Raw genomic sequence first — 21,627 nt, 5'->3', positions numbered from 1 at the left:
ACAGTCACACATGCCGGATAGACACAAACAAACCGAGAGAAAATCAGAACACCTTTGTTCTCACATATGTATACAAAAAAAAATGATTACGGACATACACTTGCAATAATGAATACATTCACAAACTTGGACTGGCCATAGGAAACGTGTGGTGATGTACATAGCTCCTCTATGCAGACACAAGAGAGATTAGCCTGTATGGTTTATGACCACCACAGAGCACAGTGCAGAGCCACCGCCAGCCTACCTCCACCACTGGATCAGACCGCACAGTAAGAGTAGAACATCACACAAACACAGACACACACCACCTGATGAAGTGGATGATGAATCCTGGCTGGGAGACTTATTTTAAGTTAAACTTCACAGTATCTAAAAGAAAAAAACAACTAATTTATTCAGGTCATCAACTACATTAAAGCTTGTGTGGAAACGACGACACTGTGCTCTCCTTGTCTGATGGAGGGGCTGTAGCGCAAGCCGCAAGCTGGCCTGTACGGCAGTAATCATAAACAATCAACACAGTGCAAAGCAAGCAGCACTCCACTATGATAATATCGCAGTGTGATTTGGTTAAAAACAAGCTGGGCGCTAGCTAATTGCATTCATATAAAACGGTAAATACTTGGCTGCGCTGAGCGCTTGGCGTGAGTGAAGCTCTCCTCCTCCATCTCTGTTATTTTTCTCTTTCACATCAGTGTTTTCCTGAGGAGGACTCAGAGCAGACCAGGCTTCAATCCACACGTGCCTAAATCCCACGCACGCGCGCGCAAGAGAGAGAGTATCAGAAATATTTGTTGCTGTGCAGCGTTGGTACACAGTGAGCATTGTGTGTGTTTTCTATTTAGAAGGAGCCAATCAGGAGGCCAGGATATAGGCTCCTCATCCAGGGAGGACAGACAGCCTCCTTTCCTCTGGTGGTGGATACACTGGAGCTAGGTTCCAACGTCCATACTAGCAAAGGATACCACTTACAATGAATCCCGCTGAGACATTGATTCATTCTAGGTTTTAGCCTATTGCCAGTCTGGATATTATAACATAGTCACAATCTCTGAACTGTGATAGTGTACTCTCTGTGACACACATTTACATGAACCCGAATAATTCAATATTAAACTCAATATTAAACAAGACAGATGAGATGATTGTGGATTATAGGGAAAGATGGACCGAGCAAGCCCCCATTCTCATCGACAGGGCTATAGTGGAACTGGTTGAGAGCTTCAAGTTCCTTGGTGTCCACATCACCAACAAACTATCATGGTCCAAACACACTAAGACAGCTGTGAAGAGGGCACAACAAAGCCTATTCCCCCTCAGGAGACTGAAAAGATTTGTCATGGGTCCTCAGATCCTCAAAAGGTTTTACAGCTGCACCATTGAGAGTACTGGTTGCATCACTGCCTGGTATGGCAACTGCTCTGCCTCCGATCGCAAGGCACGACAGAGGGCCCAGTACATCACTGGGGCCAAGCTTCCTGCCACCCAGGACCTCTATATCAGGCAGTGTCAGAGGAAGGCCCTAACAACTGTCAGACTCCAGCCACCCTAATGGCAAGCTGTACCGGAGCGCCAAGTCAAGGTCCAAAAGGCTTCTTAACAGCTTCTACGCCTAAGCATTAAGACTCCTGAACAGCTAATCAAAGGGCTACCCAGACCTCTCTTTTACACTGCTGCTACTACGTTTATAATCTATGTATAGTCACTTTAACTCTACCTACATGTAAATATTACCTCAGTTACTTCGACTAACCGGTGCCCCCGCACATTGACTCTGTACTGGTACCCCTGTATATAGCCTCCACATTGAATCTGTACCGGTACCTCTGTATATATATTCGGCACATGTGACAAATACAATGTGTTTTGATTTGATTGTGCCAGTATGTATGCTGATTATGCAAAAGTCATGTAAACACCTTACTCTGCTTATCTTAATCTGCCTAAGGTCAAAATTGAAGTAAGCATACACCGATTAAAACACCTGGATTTCTGAGCAATCTTTCCAATTATTAGAACATGTAAACACCAGTGGAAGCTCCTCAGAGAAGGAAGGGGAGGACCATCCTTAGTGAACCATCCTTAGAAAAACAGCGAGACATTAAACAAAGTTATCCTTTTAAGATGAAACTAAACAAAATATATTCACATGTGCCCAAATAACTGATTAAAACACAGTGTTTTGCAATGAAGGTCAACAGTAGCCTCAACAGCACTCTGTAGGGTAGCAGCATGGTGTAGCTTGAGGACAGCTAGCTTCCGTCTTCCTCGGGGTAGATTGACTTCAATACAAAACCTAGGAGGCTCGTGGTTTTTACCCCCTTCCATAGACAGTGCATTCGGAAAGTGTTCAGACACCTAGACTTTTTCCACATTTTGCTACGTTACAACCTTATTCTAAAATTTATTAAATTGTTTTTTCCCACTCATCAATCTACACACAATAGCCTATTACGACAAATCAAAAATAGGTTTTTATAAACATTTTGCAAAAAAATAAGTATTCAGACCCTTTACACAGGACTTTGTTGACGCACCTTTTGCAGCCTCGAGTCTTCTTGGGTATGACGCTACAAGCTTGGCACACCTGTATTTGAGGAGTTTCTCATGGTCTTCTCTGCAGATCCGCTGAAGCTCTGTTAGGTCAGGTTAGCTACAGTTTAAGTCGGAAGTTTACATACACTTAGGTTGGAGTCATTAAAACTCATTTTTCAACCACTCCACAAATTTCTTGTTAACAAACCATAGTTTTGGAGAGTCGGTTAGGACATCTACTTTGTGCATGACACAAGCCATTTTTCTAACAATTGTTAACAGACAGATTATTTCACTTATAATTCACTGTATCACAATTCCAGTGGGTCAGAAGTTTACATAAACTAAGTTGACTGTGCATAATAAAAAGCTTGGAAAATTCCATAAAATTATATCATGGCTTTAGAAGCTTCTAATAGGCTAATTGACATAATTAGAGTCAATTGGAGGTGTACATGTGGATGTATTTCAAGGCCTACCTTCAAACTCAGTGCCTCTTTGCTTGACATCATGCGAAAATCAAAAGAAATCATCCAAGACCTCAGAAAACAAATTGTAGACCTCCACAAGTCTTGTTCATCCTTGGGAACAATTTCCAAATGCCTAAAGGTACCACATTCATCTGTACAAACAATAGTACGCAAGAATAAACACCATAGGACCACGCAGCCGTCACACCGCTCAGGAAGGAGATGCGTTCTGTCTCCTAGAGATGAACGTACTTTGGTGCGAAAAGTGCAAATCAATCCCAGAACAACATCAAAGGACCTTGTGAAGATGCTGGTAGAAACAGGTACAAAAGTATCTACAGTATATCCACAGTAAAACGAGTCCTATATCGACATAACCTGAAAGTGCGCTCAGCAAGGAAGAAGACACTGCTCCAAAACTGTCATAAAAAATACAGACTACGGTTTGCAACTGCACATGGGGACAAAGATCGTACTTTTTGTCCTGTGGTCTGATGAAAAAAAATAGAACTGTTTGGCCATAATGACCATCGTTATGTTTCAAGATAAAAGGGGGAGGCTTGCAGGCTGAAGAACACCATCCCAACGATGAAGCACGGCGGTGGCAGCATCATGTTGTGGGGGTGCTTTGCTGCAGGAGGGACTGGGACTAAAAGGGACTAAAAATCCTACAATGTGATTTTCTGGATTTTTTTTCTCATTTTGTCTGTCATAGTTGAAGTGTACCTATGATGAACATTACAGGCCTCTCTCATATTTTTAAGTGGGAGAACTTGCACAATTGGTGGCTGACTAAATACTTTTTTGCCCCACTGTATGTAGATTTATTGAAGCACCAGTCAGGAGGTTAAAGCTTGGTCGCAAATGGGTCTTCCAAATGGGCAATGACCCCAAGCATACTTTCAAAGTTGAGGCAAAATGGCATCAGGACAACAAAGTCAAGGTATTGGAGTGGCCATCACAAAGCCCTGACCTCGATCATATAGAACATTTGTGGGCAGAACTGAAAAAGCGTGTGCGAGCAAGGAGGCCTACAAACCCGACTCAGTTACACCAGCTCTGTCAGGAGGAATGGGCCAAAATTCACCCAACTTATTGTGGGAAGCTTGTAGAAGGCTTCCCTAAGCGTTTTACCTAAGTTTAATATTTTAAATGCAATACTACCAAATACTAATTGAGTGTATGTAAACTTCTGACCCACTGGGAATGTAATAAAATTAATAAAAGCTGAAAAAAAATATTCTCTACTGTTATTTAGACATTTCACATTCTTTAAATAAAGTGGTGATCCTAACTGACCTAAGACAGGGAATTTTTACTAGGATTAAATGTCAGGAATTGTGAAAAAATTAATTTAAATTTATTTAGCTAAGGTGTATGTAAACTTCTGACTTCAACTGTATTTTCAAGTCTCTCCAGAGATGTTTGATCGGGTTCAAATCCGGGCTCTGGACATTCAGAGACTCCTGCATTGTCTTGACTGTGCTTAGGGTCGTTGGAAGGTGAACCCCAGTCTGAGGTCCTGAGCGCTCTGGAGCAGGTTTTCATCAAGGATCTCTTTGTACTTTGCTCCATTCATCTTTCCCTCGATCCTGACGAGTCTCCCAGTCACTGCCGCTGACAAACATCCCCTTTTCATGATGCTGCCACCTCCATGCTTTACCATAGGGATGGTGCCAGGTGTCCTCCAGACGTGATGCTTGCCATTCAGCCAAAGAGTTCAATCTTGGTTTCATGAGACCATAGAATCTTGTTTCTCATGGTCAGACAGTCCTTTAGGTGCCACGTTTTGGCAAACTCCAAGCGGGCTCTCATCTGCCTTTTACTGAAGAGTGGCTTCAGTCTGGCCACTCTACCATAAAGGTCTGATTGGTGGAGTGCTGCAGAGATGGTTGTCCTCCTGGAAGGTTCTCCCATCTCCACAGAGGAACTCTGGAGCTCTGTAGGAGTAGCCATCGGGTTCTTGGTCAACTCCCTGACCAAGGCCCTTCTCCCCCTATTGCTCAGTTAGTACATGCAGCCAGCTCTCACAAGAGTCTTGGTGGTGCCAAACTTCATCCATTTAAGAATGATGGGGGACACTGTGTTCTTGGGGACCTTCAATGTTGAAGAAATGTTTTGGTACCCCTCCGCAGATCTGTGCCTCAACACAATCCTGTCTCAGAACTCTATGGATAATTCCTTCGACCTCATGGCTTGCTTTTTGCTCTGACATGCGCTGTCAACTGTGGGACCTTATATAGGCAGGTGTGTGCCTTTCCACATCATGTCCAATCAATTGAATTTACCACAGGTGGACTGCAATCAAGTTGATGATCAATGGCACCTGGGCACGCCGTTGTAACTGCTAAATTGCTTGCTGTAGACTGTACATAGTACTGCATGATTGTAGCGGGTTTACTAATGCTTTATTTCTAGGAGCTATGTTGACTATGACGTTAATATGGTGACAGCCATGTAGATTGTGTGAAGCGGTTAGCGGTTATGATATGGAGGTTTGGCTTGGAAAGGTTTTTTCGCCTGGTCACAGACATCATGTGTGTTGTACACTGAAGTCCACAAGTGAAGGGAAAATATGAGCGGAGGAGAGCACATAGATGTGAGAAGTAATTATACAATGACCAAAGGGATCATGCTGTTTGTATGTGGCTGCTATGAAAGTGAACTGTGCTTAAGTGTAATCAGCGGTGTATTAATTTTGCAGATTCTGTTGAAAAACGTTTCTTAAACAGAAGCAAACAGAACAAAACGGGAATAAACATACCTGAATTTGTCCAATCGAAACTTTTGTTTGCAACTGTAAATCAAATCAAATTTTATTTGTCACATCTCTCCGAATACAACAGGTACCTTACCGTGAGAAGCTTACTTACTTACTTACTTAACCAACAATGCAGTTTCTAAAAAAACTAAAGTAAAAAACAACAACAAGTAACACAAGAAATGTACATGCTGTAACCATAACGAGGCTATATACAGGAGGTACCGGTACAGAGTCAATATGCGGGGCTACAGGTTAGTTGAGGTAATTGGTAAAGTGACTATGCACAGATGATAAACAGCGAGTAGCAGTAGTGTAAAATCAAGGGGGGGGGTCAATGTAAATAGTCCAGGTGGCCATATGACTAATTGTTCAGCATTCTACAGCTTTGGGGGAGAAGCTGTTAAGGAGCCTTTTTGCTCCTAGACTTGGCGCTCCGGTACCGCTTGCTGTGCGGTAGCAGAGAGAACAGCCTATGACTTGGGTGACTGGAGTTGTAGACAATTTTTAGGGCCTTCCTCTGACACTGCCTAGTATATAGGTCCTGGATGGCAGGAAGCTTGGACCCAGTGATGTACTGGCCAATACACACTACCCTCTGCGGCACCTTACGTTCAGATGCCAAGCAGTTGCCATACCAGGCGGTGATGCAACCGGTCAGGATGCTCTCGATGGTGTAGCTGTAGAACCTTTTGAGGATCTAGGGACCCATGCCAAATCTTTTCAGTCTCCTGAGGGGGAAAAGGTGTTGTCGTGCCCTCTTCATGACTGTCTGGGTGTGTTTGAACCATGATAGTTTGTTGGTGATGTGGACAACAGGGAACATGAAACTCGACCCGCTCCCATTCAGCTCCGTCGATGTTAATGGGGGACTGTTTGACCCTTCTTTTCCAATAGTCCACAATCAGCTCCTTAGTCTTGCTCACATTGAGGGAGAGGTTACTGTCCTGGCACCACACTGCCAGGTCTCTGACCTCCTCCCTATAGGCTGTCTCATTATTGTCGTTGATCAGGCCTACCACTGATGTGTTGTTAGCAAACTTAATGATGGTGTTGGAGTTGTGCTTGGCTACACAGTCGTGGGTGAAGAGGAAGTACAGGAGGGGACTAAGCACGCACGCTTGACGGGCCCCAGTGTTGAGGATCAGCGAAGCAGATGTGTTGTTGCTGACCCTTACCACCTGGGGGCAGCCCGTCAGGAAGTCCAGGATCCAGTTGCAGAGGGAGGTGTTTAATCCCAGGGTCCTTAGCTTAGTGATGAGCTTTGTGGGTACTATGGTGTTGAATGCTGAGCTGTAGTCAATGAACAGCATTCTCACATAGGTGTTCTTTCTGTCCAGGTGGGGAAGGGCAGTGTGGAGTGCGATTGAGATTGCATCATCTGTGGATCTGTTGGGGCGGTATGCGAATTGGAGTGGGTCTAGGGTTTCTGGGATTATGGTGTTGATGTGAATGATGACCAGCCTTTCAAAGCACTTCATGGCTACCGACCTGAGTGCTACAGGGCGGTAATAATTTAGGCAAGTAACCTTCGCTTTCTTGGGCACAGGGACTCTGGTGGTCTGTTTGAAACATGTAGGTATTACAGACTCGGTCAGGGAGAGGTTGAAAATGTCATTGAATACACTTGCCAGTTGGTCCGCGCATTCTTTCAGGACACGTCCTGGGAATCCGTCTGGGAATGTTGACCTGTTTAAAGGTCTTGCTCACATCGGCTGCGGAGAGCGTGATCACACAGTTGTCCGGAACAGTTGGTGCTCTCATAAATGGTTCAGTATTGCTTGCCTCGAAGTGAGCATAAAAGGCATTTAGCTCGTCTGGTAGGCTCGTGTCACTGGGCAGCTCGCGGCTGGATTTCCCTTTGTAGTCCGTAATAGTTTTCAAGCCCTGCCACATTCGACGAGAGTCAGAGCCGGTGTAGTAGGATTCAATCTTAGTCCTTTATTGACGCTTTGCCTACTTTATGGTTCGTCTGAGGGCGTTAGTGTCCCGCTCCTTGAAAGCGGCAGCTCTAGCCTTTAGCTCGGTGTGGATGTTGGCTGTATTGCATGGCTTCTGGTTGGGCTATGTATGTATGGTCACTCTGGGGACGATGTCGTCGATGCACTTATTGACAAAGCCGGTGACTGAGGTAGTATACTCCTCAATGCCATTGGATGAATCCCGGAACATATTCCAATCTGTGCTAGCAAAACAGTCCTGTAGCGTAGCATCCGCGTCATCTGACCACTTCCGTATTGAGTGAGTCACAGGTACTTCCTGCTTTAGTTTTTGCTTGTAAGCAGGAATCAGGTGGATATAATTATGGTCAGATTTGCCAAATTGATGTCGAGGAAGTGCTTTGTATGCATCTCTGTGTTTGGAGTTTTTCTTCTCCTCTGTTTGCACATTCTGGCATAAATTAGGCAAAATGGAATTCATTTTGCCTGCATTAAAGTCCCTGGCCACTAGGAGTGTTGCTTCTGGATGAGAATTTTCTTGTTTGCTTATGGCCTTATACAGCTCGTTGAGTGCGGTCTTAGTGCCAGCATCGGTTTGTGGTGGTAAATAGACGGCTACGAATAATATAGATGAGAACTTTCTTGGTAGATAGTGTGGTCTACAGCTTATCATGGGGTATTCTACCTCAAGCGAGCAATACTTCGAGACTTCTTTAATATTAGACATCGTGCACCAGCAGTTATCGACAAATAGACACACACCCCGCCCCTCATCTTACCTGACGTAGCTGCTCTGCACTGTCAATGCACGGAGAAGCCAGCTAGCTCCATATTATCTGTGTCGTTGTTTAGCCACGTCTCAGTGAAACATAAGATATTACAGTTTTTAATGTGCCGTTGGCAGGATATTCTTAATCGTAGATAGTCCAGTTTGTTTTCAAATTATTGCACGTTGGACAATAATACAGAGGGTATTGGTGGTTTACCTACTCGTCTGCAAATTCTTCCCAGGCACCCCGCCCTCCTCCACCTTTTTCTCTATCCTTTCTTCACGCGGATGACGTGGATTTGGGACTTGTCTCGACAAAGCAGAATATCCTTCGCCTCGGACTCATTAAAGCAATAATCCTCTCCAGTTCAAGGTGAGTAATCGCTGTTCTGATGTCTAGAAGATCTTTTCAGTCATAAGACACGGTAGGAGCAACATTATACAAAAAAAGGAGTTACAAACAATGCAAAAAAACAAACAAAATAGCACAGTTGGTTAGGAGCCTGTGAAATAGCATCCATCCCCTCTGACAAATTATTACACCCTAGATCAGCTAGATGCAGGCAAGAGTATGCAAGGCCGTATTCAATGTGTCAGTGTCTGTTACCTTGATTACATAAATTTCTCTCAACCTGTGCACGTAAGTTTCATTCATAGGATAGGTTGTAGTAACCTCATGATGGGTATAGGGAAAATTAGTATCATGTATTAGCCTAAACCTGTCGTTGTTACATTGAGCTGGCTGAATGGAATATGAATGACAGTCATCCAATGTGCTGTAATAGAAATAAGGATATGCTCATAAAAAAAAAAGTATTCCCTTAATACTTGTGTATTTGATTTACGCATGTGATAGCACCGGCTGAGCGGGCCAACAACTGAATGTATGTGCCTTAGAAGTAGTTTTCACATACAAACTTCATATGTCCGAATGCCATCAGGTAACCTGATTTCAGATGTGTCGCATTATTGTGTGCACGTACTCATTGTGATATTGTTATTTTTCTTTTATGATATTGATATGCTGTAACAAACTGGGATTCATGCCTTCTATTCTTCTAATTGTTCTTCTGTGACACTCATACACCAGAGGACGCTGGTGGGAGGAGCTATAGGAGGACATGCTCATTGTAATGGCTGGAATAGAATAAATGGAATGGAATCAAACACATTAAAACGTATGATACACAGTGATAAAGTCATATTGGATATTTGGGTCTCTGTCTGATTCCCTTCAGGCCCTCCCTGGCTGGCCAACTGTAGGCCAGTCTCTCTGCTGTATTTACACTGGGGTAATCAAACCGGGATCTCAACCAGATTGGGTGTCTTATCTACAAGGGTGCTCACTCTCGCCTGGATCAAAAAGCTGCCTGTCAGAAATATGAGCCAAGTCTGATAAAAATCATCCAGTTTAAACAAACTCAGAGTTCAAATCATGTCAAACCCAATCAAAGGAAAAATACAATCCAACAAAGGCAACAAAAAAGTTGTTTGAAGTCATTTTTTTCTTCTTCTAATCGAGCCATAGAGTTTTGTGGTGAGAGAGTTACAAAACCCAAAAGAGAAAAAGGCCTGTGGTTTTTATCTTCTTGTTCGGATAGTGTCCTGATGGCCCAAACTGTGTGTGTCCTAACTGAGTCATAGAGTAAGTAAGGTCATCCACCGCCTCTCCTCAGCTGTACCAGCTAGACAAACACAGAGAGAACATGACATCATTCCTCTGTCATCCCAAAGATATGCTCAAGGCTTACAGTTCAGCAGGCTACGCACAAGAAGGCTAATGTTAACTCACTATGACAGATCCCTCATACTGTACGCACCATTTCTTCAACCAGCCGTACCGCCATCGTCCCTCTCAAACAGACCTTGGCAGTCATCACAAGGAGATCGTGTTACTGCTTGGTCTGGGGCTTTTGACCTCCCTCCCCCTAGCCGCACTCCTGACCCCCCACCACGCCAGACCCCCATATGTCTGGTGACAGAGAGCTTTAGACAGCTCACCCCCGCTGCGGACTGACCGGTCTGGACTGTAAGTGAGCAGCAACCGAGAACAGTCTCTTTTGGTCTCCCTCTTTTCTGTCCGTCTGTCTGTCGGTCTGTCTCTAGCTCTCTCTCTGTGGGCCCAGTGACTAGGGCAGATGTTCTGTCTGTCTGTCTTGAGCTCTCTCTCTGAAAGTGAGACCAATCACAGCAGGTGTTTTATTGAACACACACATTTGAACACATGCACGCAGGCCCGCACAGTTAATGTCGCGCTGTTCATGGCGAACACCAGGAAATTATTTCGAAATATTAATCTATGACAAACATGCGCTTCCCAATGTTTGAAACTTTGACAGTGAGTTTAGGGCAGGGTTCCCAAACTAACGGGTCACGTGCCAAATGTTGTACACGGGTGGTTTTATTTGGCCCCCTAAATTCTGAGCAAAAAAAACCCCACCCGGAAACCAGCTGCAAGTGAATTGAATTTTAGAAATCTGTTCCCAAATATTCCCCGACATAATAGAAAGTCACATCTGATAGTATACACATGTCAGCAAGGTTTGAAATGATTATGTCAGTCTACAAATTATTTGTAATTATGTTCCAGAAAACAGAATAAAACACTCATGAAAAAAACATCTAGTTGATGATCCCTGGTTTAGGGTGATTCCTCATGAAACTAGAACAAGAAAAATACCAGGATTTGTTGGATTTTCATGACATTTAATCCACATAAAAGTGTCCTTTGTAGGAAGAATTGTTGACATATTTGATATTGAAATAAAGTTGGAACATTTGTGACATTTTGGCCTTACCCCATAATTACTCCATAATGTTTCATCTGTAGGTGCTACATAGCAGGAATGTGTGTTATATGAAGCACTACAGCTCCCTTTAATATTAGTAGTATTTTGTTTTCTTACATTAATAAAAAACATATTTGGCTAATTTGTCGATATATTATTGAACATAGTATACTCTATGGGTATATCAAAGTTCCAGAGTGGGATCTCTGCTAATTTCAAAGGTATGGCCCATTTTACACAGAGAAATTGGCATAGTAGGCACTGTAACCAATCACAGCCCTCCTTTTACTTGTATCATTGCACATCCTGCAAATAACCAGCATAGTGCGACCATTTAAAAATCAATTTTCACATTCACATTGTTGGTAAAGCTTACAAATTGGATCCTAACTGAAAGTAGCTGAGATCCCACTCTGGAACTTTGATATGCCTGTAGAGTATATTATGTTCAACAATCTATGGAACATATTGCCAAATCAAAAATAGTATTTTTTAAATATTTTCAATATTTATAAATGAATCTAAGATCATTGTTATTGATATAAAAATAATACTCCTGTTGTAGAGCAAGCGGTAAAGCTTAATATGACACCAATGGTTGCTTTAGCGCCTACAAATAAAACATTATGTTGTCATGAATCATAAAGGAGGCCTGAGTAAGGACAAAATGTCACAAATATTCCACATTTAATTATTTATCAATTATACTAGAAGATACAAATGTCAAACATATGGCAACAATACTTCCTCCAAAGCACCCTTTTGATTAAATGTCGTGAGGAATCACCCGTAACATACTATTATAGAAACACTATTTTAGTTCTCCTTAAAGAATGGTGGTCATAACCACTACATAAACATATCATGACCTATATGTTTTTTATTCACTCATCATAAAAGAATGAGGTTTCACCAGGTTTCTGGTTTTTACAGAAAAATATGTCAGGACAGATGGAGGGAAAAAGAGAGGGGAAAACAGCAGTCCTCCATTTGGCCCACCATCTATTCATTGGCTCTTTTATTTCTTTTGGGTGCGTAATCCTTTCACTTTTAATGGCAAATTTAACAGTCCCCAAGGCCCCCGCACCAGACTGGTCAATAGAAAACCAGACAACTAATTACTGCGCACACCACACTCCCTCACTCTCTTCCGTCTTCCCTCTTTCTATCCAGCAGCTGTAAGGTTCATGTACACAGAGCAACAGCCAAGCAGTGTTAGGTTTCCACTCCCCCAATCTTCTTTAAAAGCTTCTAAACCTGTCTCACTGCAGCCCTTTAGTCACACATATGCACACCTTCACTTGAAACTTAAAAAAAATAGTAAATAGATAATTGTCCTGTACCTGATTTGAGTGGAATGTTCACATTTCTCTAGAATTAAAATGGTTCTTAAAATGTATATTCTTAAAATAAACCCAATTTATAGTAGATTTACATTTAGTAAAAAAATATGAGGAAGAATCTAAAAAAACAATAGCAAGAATGTTTTCTCCTCTAGCTTTGCTAGCACATAATAACCACGCCATTGTCATGTTATGGTAAAGCATTTCATGTGGTAAAGTGTGTCGTTACTGAATAAATAGTTACTACTGTTGTTGTAAATGCTCAACTAAACTATCATCATTATGGGGCAAACACTGCTGATTAGATCAGTAGATAACTGGATAATAAAACATTTGTTCAACCAAAAGTATGACAGTAATTTATACGTTAGGGTCATTTCTTTATGGTCTGACATAAGCATGATTTGTTTTGTCACCAAGAATCAAGAATAATATTTTCTGATTTTGAATTTACAGTCAAAGCATATTTTCTTTAGAGAACTGTATCCTTTAAAACGTGTACTATTCTAATTGTAACTGTGTAATATTATGTTGGCTCCCCTGGTCTGAGTAAATAGCCTGGCTATGATAATACCGTAGTGAATATTCAGGCTCTGTGTTAACCCAACCCTATGTTGTGTGGTGCTGTGTCTGACTGACTGCTGTCCCAAACTACAGCCTTCCTCTCTCTCCCCATCTTCCAGGCTTTGACCATGACCGTACCCTACACCCCAGTGTCTCAGCACTCAGTTGCAGAGTCCCTAATTTGCCAGTGGGGTTTAAAACCTCCCTCAATTAAGATCACTAGTGTCAGACAATGGGACGAGTTAGCCCCCCGGTGACCTGCATAGGGAAGTCCTTTGTCTTACAGCCAATGTTTGCCTTAGCCTTTTGTGCCTGCATTATCCTCCACCTCTACCCCACCCCCTCTACACACACACACACACACACACACACACACACACACACACACACACACACACACACACACACACACAAGATGGAGACAGAAAATATAAATAAATATAATTATGGAAGCCATTTCCAAATATAGTACGGCACGTCCACTCCTCCCCCTCTCAGTCCCCTCCCACTCACCCCCACCTTTGTCTGTCTGTATGACTCAAAAGGCTGGCCTGGAGCAGAGGTGGTTAAAATGGTCCAGAGGCTAGTGTCATGTGGCTCACACCAGTCAGCCCAACACACAACTCACAAGCCAATGGAACAAGCCTCCCTTGCAAACACAGAGGATGAGCTCCTGTCAGCTCCAAAGGAGAGGAGACAAATTGCCCCATGATCTCTTGACCCTCAAACACAGGGTAACTGCCCAAAATAAACTGCTCTTAAACTGATGAAAAACAAAATTGGACAACTTAGTTCTGCCCAATGGAAAATACTGTAAAACTTAAATTAATAGCCCAGGTGTTTATTTGTTTAAATTACTGAACACAACAGGCGCTTATTAGAGACAGGCTTCTATTTGAGCCAGGCTTCTATTTCCTTAATGCACACAGCTTTTGCTTATTTGCATTGTTAATTGTTTAATTCCAGCATTTTAATCAATTTCTTAATTTCCTGCACTAATGTGTTATTTACACACTTTCACATTTCTTTTGTCTTAATATGCCTCCATAAAGAAAAATACAAAAATAACTTTTTCTTGACAGAATAATAATTCTCATCTTTGACTGTGAATTTTCAGCAGTTCACCACTAGAGGAAGATCATCCGATTTCTAGGAGTCTGTACTTCCAAAGTTTTTGACTGTTTTCGTGCTTGCCAGTAAGCTAGCAGTTCTCAGCTGTTAGCAGCCAATGTCTAGTAGTTTCTTACTAGTGATAAAAATGGATGATTGACATAATTATTTAAAGTCATTACTGAAATATTTAATGTAACAAATCAACACATTAAACCTCGCAAACAATTCATTTAGACCTGGCATTTATTTGAAACAGGCGTTTATCTGCTGAAATGTGTGCCATTGCCCGGCTATTAAAAGCGACAGGTGGCGATTTGAGAATCTGCATTTAATTGACATTTTACAATACGTAAATCGGAAAGCAACCAGCCACAGAAGAAACATCAGCACTTTACATAAATAACGTGTTGGAATCGTTCAAGTTTGGGCAGAGTCTCTTAGTCTGGCCCTAATCTCTTTTATTAGTCGTGAATACATTTATCTATGTAAAGCTGGCTAAATAAAAAAGGGATACGTTTGCTTGAGAATTGGGAATGGTGGTGGGTGGCATTGAGGGAGAAAAAACAACCCCCCCCCCCCTTTCATTCTCTGTTTTGTGTCAGTCAGGACAGCTGGATAAGAAACGGATCAGTGGTGGAGGGACACACAGTCACCATGGCAGACATGACATCATTCTCTGTACAACCAACCCGATGGGAACCAGGAGTGGGAGAGCTCTATCCACATGTGTGTGTCTGCATATGTGCTGAGTGCATTGCATATATTTGATTTGGATGTCCTATCAATTTAATTGACATAGACCTACTAACTGTACCAATTTCTTCCATAAGGAATATGGGCTTGTAACATATCATATATGATTTATACAAGGCCAAATCAATGAGTGTGATAATGATATCAATGTTCACATCTAGTCATTTGTTCAAACCCCTTAACTATGGCTCAGCATCACGTGCACCAAAAATGACATTAATAAAAATCAGTCCATACACAAAATAACTCACAACACCTTCAAACCATGGCAACATACAGTACACGACACAAGCCTCTCTTTTTCCTGCTGTTCTGAGAAAAGCCGTTTCCTGAATCTGAGTCTTGGTTCCTGTTAGGGTCTCTGGGTTGTGTTTTCATCCTGAATGGTACCTCTGTCAGTCACTTAGCAACTAGCAGTTGGCAGCAGGCTAGCAGTTAATAAAACACTAGGGCTAATTGAGCTTTTCCTTCCATTCCCCACTAACAGCAATGAGACTAATATATAGAATGATGAGAGGCTGAGGGAGGGACACACTGAGTAACCTGTCACAGACAGACATACAGACACAGGCTAAACACCATTATAGATAAACAGATGCCTATCCAAGGCATAGAAAAAGACATGACCTGGTACAGATACAAACAACTTACTTTTACAGAGGATGCAACACATAAGCTTAAGGTACAACACAGGTTAATAAGGCACTTACCCCAACCGGACACAGGTAAAAGATGTCACCAGATCTCCACCAAAACAGCCAGAAAGAAATCATTCTGGCTTCACAAGTCTGGTGGTTCTTGTCACCGTGTTTCCAGAAATTAGTTGAAGCTACTCTGCTGTATTATAGAAGCGCACATCTCCTAGAAGGCACCTATAGTTCAGTTTGTCTCAGGTTACTTTCACACCAAGAATAGCTGGTGGGATATGATAGATAGCTGGGATTAAAGGAGGACAGATTGAAAGCAGACAGCCATGTCGCGAGAGAGAGAGAACGAGAGCGAGAGAGAGAAAGAGAGAGAAAGAGAACGAGAGAGAGAAGTAGGTGTATGACTGAAGGGCCTGTAATGTGGAGCAGCAGCCACTTCTATCTGCCCAAAATAAAACCACAATGACTTCATCATCAGGCCTCGTTAGGGAAGGTGTGTGATTCTGCTACTTCAGGAGATAGTGACCTACATGCCCAAAATAGAGAACTAGATTCTGTGGAGGACATACTTTGTGTGTATTTATAAAAGTGCTGGGATGACAGACAGTCAATGCCCTTGATATCTTGCCTCTCTTCATACGAACACTTCAAGTTGTGCCCCAGAAAAAGACGTTGGCAGTGACAGCGAGCGGAGCCCAAAATAAAATCATGCTAGCGTTACTCCACGTTTTTTTGCTTTCCTTTTCCATGCCGGGGGCCATGTTCTGAAATACCAACAATCGCAGGAGAAAGCAGTCCATTAACGCCTGTCAAAACACTTCATTCCTGTGTCACAGGGACATCTGATGGATGGACACTCAGGAAAGAGAGAGGAGGAGAGCATTTGAAATGTCTCCATTCTTCTGAAACTTTTGTGATGAATGTTTACTGTTAATTTCTGATTATTTATTTCACTTTTGTTTATTGCCTATTTCAGTTGTTTTGGCAATGTAAACATACAGTGCATTCGGTAAGTATTCAGACCCCTTGACTTTTTCCAAATTTTTTTTTTTTTGCCTCAATCTACACACGATACCCCATAAAGACAAAGCAAAAACATGTTTTTAGAAATGTTTGCCAAATTATTTAAAAAATATTTATATATCACATTAACATAAGTATTCAGACCATTTATTCAGTACTTTGTTGAAGCACCTTAGGCAGTGACTACAGCCTCGAGTCTTCTTGGGTATGACGCTACAAGCTTGGCACACCTGTACTCCCATTCTTCTCTGCAGATCCTCTGTCAGGTTGAATGGGGAGCGTCGCTGCACAGCTATTTCCAGGTCTCTCCATTCACAGTGGGTTGTGCTGTTCACCACAGTAGTGTACACTCTTAAAAAAAAGGGTGCCATCTATAACCTTAAAGGGTTCTTTGGCTGTCCCCATAGGAGAACACTTTGAAATAACCCAAAATAGTTCTACCTGGAAACAAAAAGGGTTCTACATGGAACCAAAATAAGGTTCCCCTATAGACAGCCAAATATCCTTTTCCGAACGTTTTTTTCTAAAAGAGTGTAGCAGAGAACTCCATCAAGAAAGCTAGATATTCTGTGTGTAGGCTAAATAGAGTTGCTGCGTCATTCAGAGAAAAATCGACTGTAATTTTTAGAGTATTGCTCGTAGCTATTTCACGTTAAAAAGCCTGTGTCTACATGTCAAATGAGAGGGTTCTTGATATAGTCTAATGCGATTTAATATAGTCTAATGAGAAGTGAGAAGAACCAACTCAATCTGTTTCATAGTTCTAATCAGTCAGACAAATCAGATTGATTGATCCCTTTGAGCGAGGATACAGTAGTTAAGCAATAAGGCACGAGGGGATGTGGTATACGGCCAATATACGACAGCTAAGGGCGTCGTGCCTGGACACAGCCCTTAGCCGTGGTATATTGGCCATATACCACAAACCCCCAAGGTGCCTTATTACTATTAGAAACTGGTCACCAATGTAATTAGAGCAGTTTTGTCATACCCATGGTATATGGTTTGATATACCACGGCTGTCAGCCAATCGCATCTGACATTCGGAGAATCAAACCCTGTTATAATCCTGGGAAGTTAAACAATGTCACAGTCAATTTATAAAAATATAACGTATAACAATGAGTATGTTTACATGCATACTAATAATTCGATATTAAACTGATTATTGTAGTAGGCCGAGTATGGAAATATTAATGTAAACACACTTTGCTTATCTTAAATCGGAGTAAGGTCAAAACTGAAGTAAGCATACACCGATTAAAAAAACGGTTTTTCTGAACAAATCTTTAGAATTATTAGGGCATGTAAACAGCTTAATCGGCATTCCAGCAGTGTATTTGATCTTCGCATGTGCCAACACCGGTAGTGCAAGCCTCTCTCTTTTCTGAACTCAAGTGAAATGAGTTCAGAAAAACTGAAAGTATGTATCTTAGAAATAGTTTTCACAGGGGCCTTCCGAGTGGCGCAGTGGTCTAAGGCACTGCATTGCATCTGACTGCCACTAGTAGACCCTGGTTCAAGTCCAGGCTCTGTCACAGCCAGCCGCAACCAGGAGACCCATGGGGCGGTGCACAATTGGCCCAGCGTCACCTGGGTTAGGGGAGGGTTTGGCCGGCAAGGATGTTCTTGTCCGTCGCATACTAGCAACTCCTGTGGCAGTGAGCAGTGTGTCAAGAAGTCTGGGTTGAGTTTTGGAGGATCTTGACCTTCGCCTCTCCCGAGTCCATACGGGAGTTGCAGCGATGGGACAAGACTAACTACCAATTTGATACCACGAAAAAGGTTATGAAATCCTTTAATGTCAAAATAGCAAAGTTCCTCTGAACAAAAAGCCCTATTTTCCTCATAACCAGTTACGAGACGCTACTTCATAAAGGCGAACCCCAAACAAACTGCCAACAAGCAGCCTTTCATGAGGCATACTAGCAGTCCAGAGCCTGACAACATCAGGATTATGAGGCATACTAGCAGTCCAGAGCCTGACAACATCAGGATTATGCCTCTGTCTGTGGACAAACAGTGAACCACACAGTGCACATGGCACACTCTAAATTAGCTCAATGAGCTGCAACACAATTGATTTATTTATTCTGCATTTTGCAGGATGAAATCTCTTGAGATGCACCATCTCATTTTCAAGAGTGTCCAAATTCAATAAAACAAATCAAAACAATACTTAGTAAAAAAACTTAGTAAAAATAATAATATGCCTGTCTAATAATCATAATAATAACAATGAGATTCTAAAACACAAAAAATTATATCAACCGCATCAAAAAGTAGTAGTTGTACAACTATTAATAGGCCTTCAACTAATAACAACTTGTTCAACTACTAATACAAATAATAAAACCAGGGTAATTTTTGGATCAAAATGGGACTTAGGTTGTGGCGCGTCGCGAGGGCGTGGCCAATGGTGCATTCGCTGACCGAATATTTTAGAGGCCCTCCTGCTGGCAGCAGTGACAATTTAAAAAAAAAAACTTTTTTAAAGCAAATTTCCTGCAATTTACACATTTTACTGTTTGGACATAGGCGTCCCGAAAAAATACTGAATAAAACTAAGAATCTATAAAATATACATGCATATTTACAAATATTTTCACATTGTGATGATTCGATTACTTAAAAAGACAGTTTGTTCTTAACATTTCAAAAAGTGCTTTCTTAAACTCACTGTGTGATTTTAATTCTCAGATTTCCGTAGGTAAATTATTCCAGTCAATTGGGCCTTTGTGTTTGAAAGATCTTACTCCAAATTACATTTAAAAAGAAATTGGTACCAATGCAGTCATCTTCTGTTTGGGAGTGAAAGCCAATTTATTGATTCATACATTGTACAATGTGTCTTATAATGGCAAACAAGAATGCATCTGCAAAGATTGTAATAAAAGACAGTCTTAGTTGCGTTGTGATAGATGATGTCACCATAGTCTAGGAAGCAGTAGTATTAGATCTTTATAGTTACCTAAGGTTTTAGTAATATAATCAATATGCTTTCCAAAAGATATTCAGAATCTATCCTCTAACCCAGGTATCAACATTTTTATATCACTTGCAAGAATTTTGAAAATGCCAGTTGTGGAGTTTATTCTTTGCTGTGTACCAAAAAGCATGAAAAAGGACTTTGTTTCATTTAAAACCAACATCTTTGCAAGACACCATTTTTGTTGCGGTAAAATCTGCAAAATATTTAAACTTGATGTACAGAGCACTGTATCATCAGTGTATAAGTGAACATGTGTATTCTGACAAATTAGAAGTAATTAATTTATGAATATAGAGAAAAGGGGGGCCAATACTGAGCCTTCAGGTACACCTCTACTGAGTCCAAGAAGTTGTGATTTGTGTTCTATGAAAACATATTTTCTATTGCATGGAACCAGTTTAGTGATCTGTTAGTGAAACCAATGTTTAAGTTTTCCTAGTAAGATAGAATGATAAACTAAATGCTTTCGATAAATCAATGACGATGGCACCAGTAAAGATAACACCAATGAGCCACAGTTGAGGTTCAGTCCTTTTCCAGTTTAAGGAAGGCATGTTTCACTAGAACAAGCACTAGCACTAGTTGACAAGCACTGTGGGCAGTGATGAGGAAAAAGACAAGCAGCAGTTTTGCTGAGTTTATGCCATTATTATTGACCTGATATTATGAATCTGGTTTGTTTAAAACACACAACCCCCTCACACACATTCCCTTCCCCCATCACCCTACCTTGTACACCCCCACCTTCTACCTTGACCCTCCAACACGATTCAAAAGCACAAAGCCCTATTTTCACTGTAACACTGCAATTCAAACACATAATACATCAACAGTTCTCTGCCGACTAGAGACCAAGAAAAGTTAGAAATCAAAATAGAAAAAGGAAAAGATCGAAAAGTATGATAAGAAAATAGAAAATGATGATAAGACAATAGAGATAATAAAAATAAACAACAAATAATGAACAACAAGAATATGAAGCATCAGTTTCGGAACCCGCGCATTCCTAAGAGCACAATTAGGTGCTTAAGTAACTGTTCCATAGAGTAAGAAAAATAAAAAGAAGGAGAGAGAAACAAACACTTACCACTACGCAGAGCAGAGCATGACATCCAACACCAGGAGTGAAAAGATTCCCCTCTCCCTCCTCGGATCCACTCCATGTTTCTGAGCCCCTATATGGCAACCCCCCCCCCCTCCCCCCCCCCCGTCTTCGGAGAGGGAGGATGGCGGTAGTCCCGTTGTTGGGATGGGGAGCTGAAGAGTGAGAACCGGCTTCTGCTTTCTACTTGCAGCTGTGCATCCCCATCAGTATCTTCACCAATCCTCTACACTATGTGTGCCTGCGGCACAGCAGTAAATGGAAACAAAGTGATCCCCTCACACCAACACACACACACACACACACACCAGCACAGAGAGAGGGAAAGAAGGAGGGAAAGAGGGAGCACAAAATAAAACAAGTAGGGCAGTCAGTGAGAAGGCAGTGGCAGCTGGAGAATAGCAGGTTTACGTTTTTGCCGTTTCCTTTAGTTTGCGGGAGAACCGCTCAGCTGGGAGAGAGAGTGGGAGGGTACAAGGCAAGAGCTTCCAGGCAAGGAAACAGCACATAATCCCTGCCGGCAGAGACTTCCTTCTCCCCCACACTCCCTCTCGCTCCCCCCTCTCCTTCTCTGTTAATAAGCCTGGCTACGACCCCCTCCTTGGGGCCCTGGAATGTAAAGGCCAGAGTTTCAAGAGGCCCAGTTAGACAAGCCTCAGAGTCACTGCACAGTGACCCAAGGGTCAGACACAGCAAGCGAGCAATGGAGAGGTGGGAATGGAGAAGAGGGGGTTGAAGTGTGTGTGTGTGTGTGTGTGTGTGTGTGTGTGTGTGTGTGTGTGTGTGTGGGTGTGTGTGTGTGTGTGTGTGTGTCTGTGTCTGT

The 21,627-nt window shown here is 42.0% G+C and overlaps 1 long non-coding RNA gene across 1 annotated transcript in view; it reads right to left on the bottom strand.

Annotated features, from left to right (window-relative positions):
- LOC139422001 (uncharacterized) overlaps positions 1 to 15,957 on the bottom strand; it is a 67,207-nt gene extending 51,250 nt beyond the window's left edge. The window contains exon 1 of the long non-coding RNA XR_011635695.1: positions 15,751 to 15,957. This is a non-coding gene — a long non-coding RNA (uncharacterized lncRNA). The remainder of the gene's footprint in view (positions 1 to 15,750) is intronic.
- Positions 15,958 to 21,627: the final 5,670 nt, after the last annotated feature.

The sequence above is a fragment of the Oncorhynchus clarkii genome, chromosome 12, assembly GCF_045791955.1.
Source record: "Oncorhynchus clarkii lewisi isolate Uvic-CL-2024 chromosome 12, UVic_Ocla_1.0, whole genome shotgun sequence".
Lineage (NCBI taxonomy): Eukaryota > Metazoa > Chordata > Actinopteri > Salmoniformes > Salmonidae > Oncorhynchus > Oncorhynchus clarkii.
The sequence above is the reverse complement of the archived record's forward strand: the minus strand, read 5'-3'. Positions and strand labels throughout refer to the sequence as shown.